A 13,176-nucleotide genomic window follows, 5' to 3' on the forward strand; every position below is an offset into this window, starting at 1 on the left:
ACTTCCCAGCGGATCATCCGAACAGTTTTGTTTTTTAAAGGCCACTTGATTCATACGATTGGAGAGTAACTGTCACAGATTTTTACTTGCAATTATGCAGCCAAGATTTTAAATCTTTTTTGGAATCTAGGACTTTTTTTTTTCTTTCTTTTAAGCCTTTGTTTCTAACCCCATTTGTCCACAGAAACCTGAATTTTGTTTGCAAACAAAATGCTGTGGTAGGGCTCTGGTCAGAGTACCTGGTAAGTGGCAGGACAGCAACAGCAAAATTGCGCTTGCGCTGTGCCCTCCCACTCCCCTCACCGGCCTCCAGCAACCATGGCACTTTCCTAGCCCATTTGTTACTTCTCATCACGAACACAGAGGGATTTGTATATCTGCTGCTCTTTCTGTAAAGAAGTTGCCTATATGTTGTATTATATTTCAGACATTAAAGTGATCACTGCTAGTCTAGGCTTATGCCAACAGCTACATCAGTTTTGGAGTAAGCACTGGCAACCTCAGAACCATACACGTAGAGAAGATGACTTTGGCACCCAGCCTGGCCTGCACAGCAGTTATTTCTGTACACACGAAACCACTTGCAACAGCAATATAAACTCACAGTTGCTTGTATCTGCACATCAGCTCGTTCAGTTCAGCATCCTTCCTTTTTGTAACATGAAGTTCACAATTTTCCTGCATTATCTAAAACCTGGGAAATACGTTTGTCCATGGAACCTACCAGTTGCTCTCCTGTCTTAATTAAAGTAGTTTTGTCTGAGCAGCTGGTAATCCATTTATTCAGGTGGGAAAGCCCAGAGTGTATCTAAATAATGACTAAGTTCAGTATAGCTTTCTGAACCCCTTAATACATTGCTATACCAAGGCCTGTGGTTTAACACACAAATTACAGTATATGAAATGGACTGTTTCCCTGAAGAAGTCAGGAAGGCAACCTTTGTCTGGAGTAAATTGCTGGGACGTGGGATTTCTTCTTTTATTTGTTTCCAAATATGTATTTCCCCACAGTGGGAAAATCTGCCTTGGATTAATAAAAGGCCATGCCTTTAATAAACCACTTAACTATGGATTTTTTTTTCAGTTGTCCAGCTGATGGATTATTTTATAATTTTGGAAACTGTTTGTAGAGGTGGATTCATGGAGACACAGTCATACCCTCTCCATGTTCTTTATGCCTGGGCCAGAATATTCCCCATTGAGCAGTCAAGAAACATGAGGTGAAAGGCAGGAGAAGCAAGCACAGAAAATCTTGTGAAAGAGATCAGAGAAAATTCCCAAGCCTTTTTACTACAGATGACTGGGGGGGGGGGGGGCTCTTTGATTTGTGTATCTCTTTTAAGGCACCATGACTCCCATTTGCCAGAAGTTTGTTAGTGTTTTCAACAGGTACAAGTTTCTTGCAAACTTTGCCTATTATATATTCTTAAACAGTTACTAACAGAGAAGAAACTGCAACAGTAGCAGTGAGTCTGAAAGCAAGAAAGGACTATATAAATAAGATCTAAGGGGCAAGTGATCTCACAGCGTTATAAACTGCAAAGTTATTTTCCATGATAAAGAATTTATTTAGGCAGGTGTAAAAGGATTGTGGGATCAATAGAGAAATTTATCCAAAAGTATTATCTAGCCCAGAAGAAAAACTAACTCTTTGCTCCCCCCATCATGCAACTTTCACATTGTTCTCAAGCAAAACTATTCATGTAGATAAAATACAGTAAACATGGGCCATTTAATAAGCGGGAAATAACATTCATCTACCCACAATGAACAAAACAGAAATTAAATCAAAAGGCTCTTCCTGAAGAAAAGGGAGACTGCTAAAGAAGAACAGCAACAAAAAAAAGCAGACAAGAGCAAAGATGTAATCCTAACATCAGACACACTGATGACAGGAGGATTATTTTCTACTCAATACTGGCCAATGCTCCATAACCAAGGTTTCAAAATGTTCCTGTATTTATTTTCCTTCTGTTTGTTTTTTTTCCCTCTGAGATGTGTTTAGCTAGAGGTTGGAGGTACGGTAGAAACCTAGAAGTTTTGGAAAACACTTCTTCATAAACCAAATGAAAAGGAGCTTTGATTGTAAGCCATTTTCTTTCCCCTGAGACCATGCTGCCCAAGAAGGGTCCCTCTGCCCCTCCCCACCTGTCCTGCCAGAGAGCTGCCAGAAGTGGCTCTTGCTCTCCAGGAGCTTGTATGTGTGTGTGTATCCTACAGGTACCGCACATGAGTAATATGTGGAAGCCTAAAAGTACTTTAGATCCTCGATCCAGGTTGTTTTGAATGCTAAGCAGTGTAACTACTACAAAGCACTGGACATTCTGTCACCTTTATTCAACAAAACAAGAAGCAATGCCATGTTATATGCAAAATTATTCCAGAGGAATTAGGAAACAAGGATGTTATGTGTTCGTTTGCTTTAGCAGCCTCACCATTTAAGAGACAGGAGATGCCAAAGTTCAGGCTGCCCATGAAACTGCAGCATTGCCCTCACTGTGTGTAAGACTTACAGGTACAGTCTCTCACTCCTCAGTACACACTTCTTTTCACAACCACTTCCTCACTCAGCACACCACTCTGTTGTAAACCAGACACCAGAGCTCTGTGTCTTCCAAAGCCATGTGAAGACAAATCCAGCAGAAAGCTTGCCAGGTGCTCAAGGACTAAGGAACAACTCAGGTGCCATGAGCAGGCATGGAGGTTCTCCAGCACCTGCAGAGGTGCTATTGTATAGGCCAAATGTGGGCACATTTGCACAGGGACAAATAACAGAAGTACTCCTCACACAAAGGTCATGTGCTCTGCTGAAGTTTAATATCCTTGCTCCAAAGTATGAGAATACTAAAGCACACCAAGGAAAATAACTGAGGTTTTCTTTGAAGGTGAAGAAAACAACTTATTTTTATGCTAGCCTTGTTCTCAGTCTTATTGAATCTCTTCAGCTGCAATATTAAAAAAATACTCAGGCTGAGGAAAATAGCTGGCCTGAAAAATTTCAGATCAAACATTAGAAGTTTCACAAATACCCTGAAAACCAGGGTACTGTAATGGGAACTTCTGGGCAACTTTCCTAATTGACGGTGCTACCAACCTATTACATAGTCAGGACTTCATGTGTTTTGTTTATCGCAGTCTACATTATCAACTATGCTCCAGTGAGCTGAAAATAAGCAGAAAAATAGACAGGAGGGAAGCAGAAAGGAGGCAGAGCTGCTGGCTGAACTTGGACGAGCCCAGAAAAACTGTTCTGTGGCCAGTCTGGGCAGTGAGAGACACCGAAGGACAGTTTCTTGTGTCTGCCATGGCCTTACAAAGCTGTATCAGACACATGCACATCACTCCGATACAGAAGGCTTTCACAACATGAATAGTCTGTACCTCTCCCAAGGTCATGTGCCTGAAACCCACAGCCAGTCAGACTGCTGCTTAAATGCGAGTGGAGCCATGCAGGCTGTCGAGATAAAATTATCACAGTCATATTTCAGCAGATGAAAAAGAAACCTGAGATGTGTGCTCTGATTAGTGGAAGAAAGGGGATACCTCGACAATCAACAGGCAATTCTATTTGTGTGCCAAAAGGAAAGCTGGAGCAGGTTTCAGACAAACCGACCTTCAGAGAAAGAGGAGCAAAACAATTCCTTCTTCCGAGCCAGTAAACGAGCACTTCCAGAGCCACGTGACAACAGTGTGGTCAGGACCATACCTCAGATCTATCTACAAGAAACTCTCAGTGCTGAAGTCTCCTTTCCTAATTCACCGGACAAATGTAAGATGTTTCTGCAAAGGCACACATAGGGCACAAAAGATCATGCCTAGGAGCCAATCTCCGAACATATGGTTTGCAGTTCTCAGAACAACTCCAATGAAGTGAAAACTGGTGGAGGTTTAACAGCTTGACTTTTTATTTTCTGCTAACTCCAAAATTAAAAACAACAAACAAGTAGCCTGCAACATGCTCTTAGCCACTTCAGTGCGGTTGTATGTGTGTGAGCTATAAAGAAAAGGCAAAGTTTTAGAATTTTTAAGTGTCCATTGTGTAATAAACAGTGGGTATTACACAAATTTTAGTATCTTCAGGCAGGGAAAGACTAGATCTAGAATTGCAATAATGTATTTAATTTCCTGGGGTCATAAAGTTAAGCTATAAAGTTCTCGCATCACGTCAAGAAAACTCCTGGCACACCAGAAACTCTTCACTTCACGATGAATTACAGTCAGATAGAGCTGTCATTTGGAAGATTATAATACCAATGTCCTACTCAATAATCGTACAGGATGTTGCTTTTAAATTTGTAAGTGGGTTTTTGCACCTCTCACCTTTAGTAATGTGTGATCCTATCTTTGGACTGCCTGTTACACTAATATGAAGTGACACTTCTTTACCAAGTGTTCAAATTTTAGTTGACCTTCCATTCTGCCCTGGACAGGTGAATGAATCAGACTGTCAATTTTGTAGTAACTAGTTGAATTTTACTTTTAATAAGATTTCCAGTGGAGATTATTTTCGAAGCAGTTCTACCCATCAATTTTCTATAGGGTCAGAAGAACTGTTGTTCTGGATCATGAATTGCATATGACAGCATAAAACAAGGATAAATTACAAGTACAACATTTGATAAATAGGAGACAAAAGATCAGGATTTCACCTTTAATAAACAGTTGAATTGTGAGTACTAAGGTCTGGTGTTGAAGGCAGAACAGGAGAAACTTGGTAAAGAGAGCTACACTTTAATGGTGTGATTGCCATGCACGCTTTCTATGGACTTCATTCAGATTTACAGCTGCTCAGCATCTCTGAAAATCAGACACAAAGGGTAATATTGCATTTAAAGCTATGGAAAATGTATGTGTACAATGCACTGTCCTCCACCACCAATATTTCTAGACCATGAAACAGGGTTATTTTATGAATGAAAAATGAAAGAATTTATGAATGAATGGATGCCCTTTTCCAACAAGCCATTAGGGCAGAGGGCAGCAGGGTGTCAGAAAGGTGGGGGTTTCTTTTCCTAACCCTCAGACAGTCTGGTCTCCTTCGGGGTTTGACCCCACAAGGAAGGCTAAAGCACAAAGTGTTCTTGGGATACCTTCACTTTGGTCTCCATCACAGACCATCTCCCCTCCCTGCCCCACAACCACATGCATCCAGTTTATTCAAGATTGCCACTGGCCAGGTGAAAACAGAGGGAATGCCATTCCTCTCATCACTCCTCACAATCAGAGAGGCTGTGAAGGGCATATATGTGCAACACCTTGGTCTACAGAGGGGTCACAGGAAAGGGAGAAACGGAAGAATCACTACAGATTGATCTGGAAGCACAGAGCATGAACCACCTGGGTTTTTCACCACGATGGGGCTCAGGATGGCATCAGAGCCAAAAAAGATTTGGTTTACATTGTAAAGCTCTCATGGTATCATCATGCTGGTGTGATAGTTTTAGCAAAGTTTCACTAGACAAACTAAAATTTAAATATACCTGTCATTTTAAATACTGCTACAGGAATCACAACTGCTGTGTTTTCCAGTATGAAGAGTGGAGGGGATTTAGGTGGGAACCAACTACTCATGACACAGACTTTTCTTCCTAGGAGAACTGCAATCTCTTTTGCCCAAACTTTAGCACTTAAAAAAGAAGATAATTTACAAGTGCTAAATCTGTTCTCTCCTGCTGCTTTTGCCACTTCCTGCAATATTTGGAAAATCCTGCTCTTTATTTAAAAGCTAAGTTATCAGGTGTGGCTATTAATTCCCCAAACCATCTCACCTTTCTGATTTGTTGCCTACATCAACAAGGGAATTTAAAGTGACCCAGGCCAAAGGTGCTTCAAAACAACTGCACTTCTGCAGCTGGTCCTCTCCCTTGCCCAGCTTTCACTCCAAAGCAAGGGAGCTGAGGGAGAGGTGCCCAAGGAAGCAGAACAGTGCTCTGCATCACCGCCCAGTGGTGACGGGTCTCTTAATGATAATAATAATAATAATAATCCTGCTCCAAAAGCAGGAGTCAGACCAGACCCTGTGCTGGAAAGGTCTCCTGCCCCACCACCTCCACCATGAGCATGCACCACCCAGGGAATGTCTCCATGGGCCATGATGGACAGACGCCAACTTCTCTGTTTCCTCCCTGAGCTGCCCAGGTACAAGGCAGCTCTAAGTTGGTTTCAGCTTCAGCAGTTGCTAAAATGCTGTGCATCATCACTGGGCACAGTGGGGTGCTAAGTGAACTCTGCAGCTCATGACTGGCATTGGAGCACATCCTACTAGCCTGGGGAAGGGGCAGACGGGAGCTCGTGTTGCCGTCTGCACAGACATGTCCTATATCCGAATGGGGAGTAGGGATACTATGCCTTCATGCAGGCAAATCAAAACAAGATTGCTTGAAGCTTTCTTCATTCCTTTCTTCCCTCTCCTTTGTTTTTTCCGTTATTGGTGACATTTAGAAATACGTAAGTCTGAAGCCAACCCAGGGGATAAAGACTTGTGAAGAAATGATAGCACAGCTAGATTTATCAAGAGTTTTGTTCATTTGAGAAATCTGCTTACAGTGACCACAGATCCTGACTGGGAAAGTGTCTAAGCAGGCAAAGTCCTTGCCCATGAGGAGTCCCGTTGAAATGAAGCAGCACCAAGCTCACTCTGGGCTTCCCTTAAAGACAAAAGCTTGTAGAAATGGGCCCAAAATATACACTCTATGTGTACAGATACATACACATATATGCATCTGTACATACATGTACATATATGTATATACACATGCATACATATACCCTCACACTCTAGAGGTACCTTCACCTGGAGTCACCCAAACTAGCATATTTCAGCTTTTCCTTTTCAAATCTGTGACAAGACTGTGATGATGGAAACTTAAGAAAGTTTCAAAAGCCCACAAGCATCTTCAGTGAAAAGGCTTTTCACATCATCTTTGTACTGAAATGTACAGTATTAAAAAAATCATTTTAATAGCTGAGTCCTTATAAATGATTAATGTATTGTATTGCACGTAAGTGCTCTCCTGTTTCTAGGAACATCTAGTTGGGTAATATTCTCATTTGTGATTCATATGCATGTTCTTTTATAATTACAGTGAAATAACAGTTTCTGGGGAAGTGGGTTTTAAAAGTATGTCGGGTGCTACAGGAGAAGATCAAAGTATAATAAAATTTACATGGAAGCAAAAATTGCGCATGAATAACGGCACCAACTTTAACAATGGACTGAATAAACACATGTAATTCTAAACAGGATGGACTGAATTTTTCACCCTAGCAATTAATCGCGGAAGGCTACATTCAACTGAACAGGCTGTGCAGATAAGATCGCACGTATCACCACAACCATTTGTTTCAAAAATATATACATATACGTGCCTGGGTTCTCATTGGCAGGGAGACTCTCACTGCAAGATGCCAACACAGATCTTAACACATAGGGTTTGGGATCCTATAAACGGAGTAAATGCACATGTAAAAGCTGCCTCAGCAAATAGTAATGACTTAACCAGGCAGTCTTTATTTCAGTGAGCAGAGAGGCAGCCAGAGCAACTGGAATGACCTCAAGTTCATATCCCAGCATTATCAAGAAGCAGGAAACAATGCAAAATGTGCCAGATATGGCACATCAGGATCTGGCCACCTGTTGTTTCACTTTAGTGAGGGAAGGCATTGAGGCAGTGGCTGGGAATGAATTTTGCTTGGCTGTTTGAACTAAAAGGAAATACCTTCTGTAGACATGTGGTAAGCAGAGCGCTGAACAATTCTAACAGCAGATCACCCACAAGTTCATGCAAAATTCCTCATAGCGACTGCAGCACTTCTACTACTGCCCATGCAGCCCTGGTAGGGATGCTGAATCTCACCTGTCAGAGCTAAAAACTGCAAAATAAATGGGTTTCCAGCTTAGCCATCTGCATTCGGAACCAAATTGTTCAGCTGCAGGGCTTTGGCATTTATCTTAGTAAAAGTAAATTGCAAGTGCAGTGATCAACCAGTGAGCAGCAGTCTTTGTGGAATTACTCGGTCATCGAGACTGATTACAGAACACACAGGTTAGCTTACTGCTTCCAAAATATCAAATAAAAATAAAAACTGAAGAGGACAGCCTAAGTCTGACTTAAACAACTGAGGCAATGAGCACAGAACAAAACATGTCAGAAGTAAAGGGTTTTTTCCCAGAAAATTATACAGCTAGAATAAAAATTATAAATTTGTTCAGAAAAAAAGAAATGCAGAAAATAACATATTTTACCTATACAAAGTTTATTTTTGAGTAATTGTATTGAAATGCAATGCTTTGAAGGCAATATACAAGTATCACAATGCTCCTTTAATACAGAGCTATATGGATCTTATTTTGCCAAACTAAACTAGAGAACAGAGAAATCTTTGTGGCTTAAATTGCTCTGAGATTTCTGTATAGCCTTTTTGCAGAAATAGTAACCTGCAATGTAATGTGATAAAAGTAGCAACTAAGGAGATTCAGCCTGAATGTCTGTCTTCATTCCCAGGTGAACAGAAAGCTCCATGACTTGTGTCCAAATATTTCGAAAGCGTCAGTACAAGGGAGTGACAGGTATTAAAGACATCCCCTACCTTCCCCAATTACATGAACTATCAGATTGAAGAAAGAAAACTTCTTCTTTTCCCCCTGCTATGGCATTTATTTTCATCCCCCTCAACAGCAATCTAGTCTTCTATGGGATGTAATGGCACTTTAAAACCTATAGTGTGAAGGCCATGAACTAAATTAACTCAAAGGCTAAAAAATAATTTTAAAAAATCTAGTACCAATATTGAATACAGCAGTTTAAAACGACATAATCATTATGAAGTCTGTGTAATTGTTTGTGTATATGAAGGGCTTCAGGAGGATGGAAAATGTGGAAGATTTTCTTTGATGCTGACTGTAGTAAAATTCGATGTGCCTTGTAACCCTTGGATGTCCTGCAAGGTCCTGCCTGCAGGACCAGCTCCCACGCTAGGAAATGGTATTCTCACACTGGGAGAGATACACAGGTGAGGCTTTCAGCTACGTCTCAGCTGTGGATGCCGGGAGCCCTGCCAGGTCCCTATGTGTGTGTGCCGAGCTGCCACCCAATGGCGTGCTGGGGGCAGAACCTGGTGGGACCATCCCCACACCTTGTCCTTGGGCTGCACTGGGGGAAAATCCAGAAACACCAGCAAAAAGATAAGAAGCATGGTGCATTCAACAGGCTCCTCGGTCTGGACAGTGGAGGGCCCAGGATTGTTGGCAGCACTGCAAAAAGTACCTGCCATGCTGCTTGCACCCAGACTGGGAGATGCGGGTCCTGTTCTCACCACTGCTGTGGGATCGCAGATAAAGGGCAGAATGTTCCTGTATTTCTGCCTGCCCTCTCGGATGTCTGCTCTCACCCATCCCGAGTGTGGTCAGCAGGATCACTCTCACCATGTCTGCATGCTATGTGACTCCAGTGTTGCCTCGGCTTTCATGCTCTACTGTTATACAGTAAAAACAGTGAAGGTTTTCTGCTGAGACAACAGTCAGTAAAAAGCACTACCAGAAAACCCAAGCAAAAGCCATCCCCAACAACAAAGAGAATTCAGGGTGCACAAAACAAATCTACACTGTTAACAGCATTGTGTGAATACCTTAACAGCCCTTTTCTACCTTTACCCTCTGGTAGTACCAAAAGGTTTTTAAGAAGCACTCCGAAAGCCTGAGCCCGACTCTTAAGAGGCTAAAAATCTTAACAGAAATTGCACATGGAATTCCTTTTTTTTTTTCATAAGCTTCAGAAATACATTCTTTGAAATCCCCAGTGCTCTTCCATCAAACAATGTGGAGGTGAATAAACGTAGCAAAGAGCAAAGGCATTATGGGGCAGATTCTTCTCTGCCTTTCATTGCATTGTACAGCCGCTCACATCTGTACCAAGTTCAAAGCTTGAATAGAAACTCTGTCACTGTCTGAGAAAGACTTTACACTCTGTATCAAAAAGCACCCATTCACATTTTCAACAGTATTTTTTTCTCTCCAAGAAGAAAGTTTTCAAACATAAATCCTATTTCTCAAAGCCACTGCCAGTACCCAAGCACACCCCACAAAGACAGTTAACCACACCCTACCCGTAGAAATGATGCTCCTCCGATTGCTTGCTCTGTTCCCTGCTTCTTCTGCCTCAGAGTGCTCAGATCAGATCCTGCCCCAGAGAAAAAGCAGAGTCAAAGGCTTGGGATACTCAGAGCCGAGTCCTGGAGTCAGGCTGCAGGAGGATCAAGGAGTACCGGGCTGAAGCAGCATGGAAGGGAGACATATCAAAGTGCATTATCGCTCAACAATCACGTGCAGGTAATTGAGAGCATCTTAATTCGAAACTGTTGGTCACCATCTGGTGATAAAATAAGGAGACACCAAGTGAGTTAAAGAAAGCTTACGCATACTGGGATATTTTACTTGCACTACATAACGAAACCCATCGTCACCTCCATTCATACTGTCCTGTCTTTCCCAGTTTAGCAGTTTAATACAATTTGTGTTAGCTTTGTCTCTCCTTCGCTTCAATTACAAGCTGATTTCATCTTTCCAACAGACTGCATTGCACACACACGTGCACATAACCTTCCAATTCAAGACACTTCTAACATGAAAGGAAGTTAAGTGCAAAAGAGAGCAGCTGAGACATACAAAGTTGTGCCACTCCTAAAAACAGGCACAGAAGACAGCCATTGGGATGAGTGTGTTAAACAAGGCAGAATTAAAGGGTTAAAAAAAGACAGGACTGTGGCTCTCTCCCTACTTCACAACTCTTACATACACATATATGAATCCTGGGACAGCGGCAAAATTATGCCTAGATGACCTTTAAAAGAATGAATAATTTCCTAACACAGCAAGATGTTTTAAATATACCTAACAACTTTAAGCACTCAAAGTGCTCTGCTTCTAATTATTTTTTGCTACATATGAAATATTTGAGGAAAATGTATACGATATCCTTAATTTGTTAATTACCAGCTGGCTCCTACCGCGCATTATTAAGCTACTATGGCAGTGACTAATGCCTCTGACAATACTAAATTACCAAGAACACCTTGTGGAGGAATGTGACCTGAGCAGCCTGGAAAGGACTAGCTGCAGGTGTTTATTTTCAGATAAGGGTAGTTTATTAACCCAGGCATAAGACAACAAACATTAAATACCACACAAACAAGTCCTGAGGAGGAGGGCTGCATCCCAAGCTCCGCATGCTGCCTACCCCTTGGGCACTGCCATGCCCCGTGGCCGGAGTAACACGGACACTTGTGTCTCACGCCGTTTGCTCATGGGACAGATATGGAGAAGCAAGAGTACCCGGGATTTCTCTCCAGTGCTGTTTTAGATGCTGTGGGCTCTGCAGCCGTGGACCCCTGCTCGGTGACTTCGGTAGGGGTGCTGGACGTACAGAGGCGGTGCCGTACCATGCACTGATGTTCAGGACTCCTCCACTTCCAGCCCGCAGTCCCACATGCCCACACTCGCCCCGTTTCAGAGGCTCAGTGTCAGTGCAAGTTTGCATGCCCAAAAAGGGCCAGGCCCTATGCCTTTATGCATTTCAGCAATTCCCTGACCTGAGGCACGCAAGGCAACTCCTGCTGAAGTGAAAGCAGGCTGCAGCCATTCCCTTCAGCGTGCGACAGGCAGGGCTGCTCGGCTCCAAGGGACACCAGGCAGGGGGTCTGGGGGGTCTCAGGGATGGCAGGGACTTTACATGGGGGAAGATGAAGAAAATATGATTGCCCATAAAAGGTTCCTCTGCACAGCTGCAGCCCAGGCACAGCCCTTCCCCTCTGACCTCTGAATACAAGTCTTTTTTTTTTTTCCCCTTTTTTTTCAGTCAAAGCACATTCTGCCAAATTGATTAGATTAATAACATTATAGCTTGGACAGGAACTTACACGTTTTAGTACTAAATGTGTGAATTAACATTACTCTCCTTTCCAAATCCTCCTAGAGTGGTTAGGAAAGACAGTCTTCTCTTGCGCAGTTGCATTATAAAATTGCTGAACAAACCTGTTCTGCTGTAACGGGAAGGGACACATTTTCCTCCCTACTGTAAGTAGGTCAATGAAAACATGATGTTGTGAGGATGAAACTGTTTTCCTCCATCCTCTTCCCCCTAATGGCAGTTTCAAATCATTCCGATTTAATTATGTTTCTAGTGTTAGCTGTAGTAACATTGCAAGGTTATTAACAACTGATATATTGGTGGTCCTAAACTCTGGGGTTTGTGCTTCCTTGCAGGCTTATTCTAGCCTGAGGTATATGCAGGCAATTCCTACACAGGGCACGTCATTGCACAGTTACGAAAAGCCTGCAAAGAAATCTGGATGTGAAATGCAACAATACATTATGAGGCACAAAATTTTAACTCTCAGCTCTGAGATTCACATTGAGCTTTTACATCAATGTGATCTCTTTTTGAGGATGAAATTCTGACTATCATCTACGCTATATCTAAAGTAGCTACACTGTGAACAGTGAACTTGCTCTGAATTAATACTGGCATAAACAAAGCCAGAGTATTTTCAGTAGAACTACTGCAATTCATAGCACCTCAAAACTTCTCTACATGCATTTCATCAGTTGTGATTAACCAGTAGCTGGAGAAATATTTAACTTGCATTTATAGCTATCTGAATACTAAACGCAAATTAAAGGCCACTGGCAATAAAAAATACATTTTAGGGGAGAACCTCCCCCCCAAAAACAGAAAAAGGAAAAAAATCACATTACACTACAGAGAACATAGAATGCCTAAAGTCTTATCAAATGAAATTTTAAAAACCAAAATAGGTGTTGCTTTTTTACTGACTGCCTCTCTCTATTTTAGAACAGATGGTGTAAATTAGTTTTGTTGAAGTTATCTGGAAGAAGGAAAAAGTAATTAATTCACCACACATAATGCCTGTTGTAAACTCTCACTCACCCACACAAGCACTCTGAAGGCCCCCTTCTGCAACCAAATGTTTGCCATAGCAAAGGTTACACGCTCTTACAACCCACTCCTTACATCCTCATCCTGAAAACAACAGGCCTGCCTAGGACAGTAAAGCTAAGCACATACAAGTGGACACCACTCTGTCCTCAGCATCAAATTTTTACCCTATAAAAACCCATGACTTCAAAGGGGGACTCGCATTTCATCCTAAGAATCCAAT

The 13,176-nt window shown here is 42.1% G+C and overlaps 1 protein-coding gene across 5 annotated transcripts in view; it reads right to left on the reverse strand.

The window, feature by feature from the left end:
* The window catches only part of DTNA (dystrobrevin alpha), a 234,484-nt gene that overhangs the window by 165,128 nt on the left and 56,180 nt on the right, over nucleotides 1-13,176 (reverse strand). For 2 of the 5 annotated variants that reach the window (XM_030011174.1, XM_030011175.1), the window contains exon 2: nucleotides 10,105-10,178. The exons of the other annotated variants lie outside the window; for them this stretch is intronic. The gene's annotated coding sequence lies outside the window, so the exon portion shown is untranslated. The remainder of the gene's footprint in view (nucleotides 1-10,104; nucleotides 10,179-13,176) is intronic. 5 annotated transcript variants of the gene reach the window in all.

Source organism: Aquila chrysaetos, chromosome 4 (assembly GCF_900496995.4).
Source record: "Aquila chrysaetos chrysaetos chromosome 4, bAquChr1.4, whole genome shotgun sequence".
NCBI lineage: Eukaryota > Metazoa > Chordata > Aves > Accipitriformes > Accipitridae > Aquila > Aquila chrysaetos.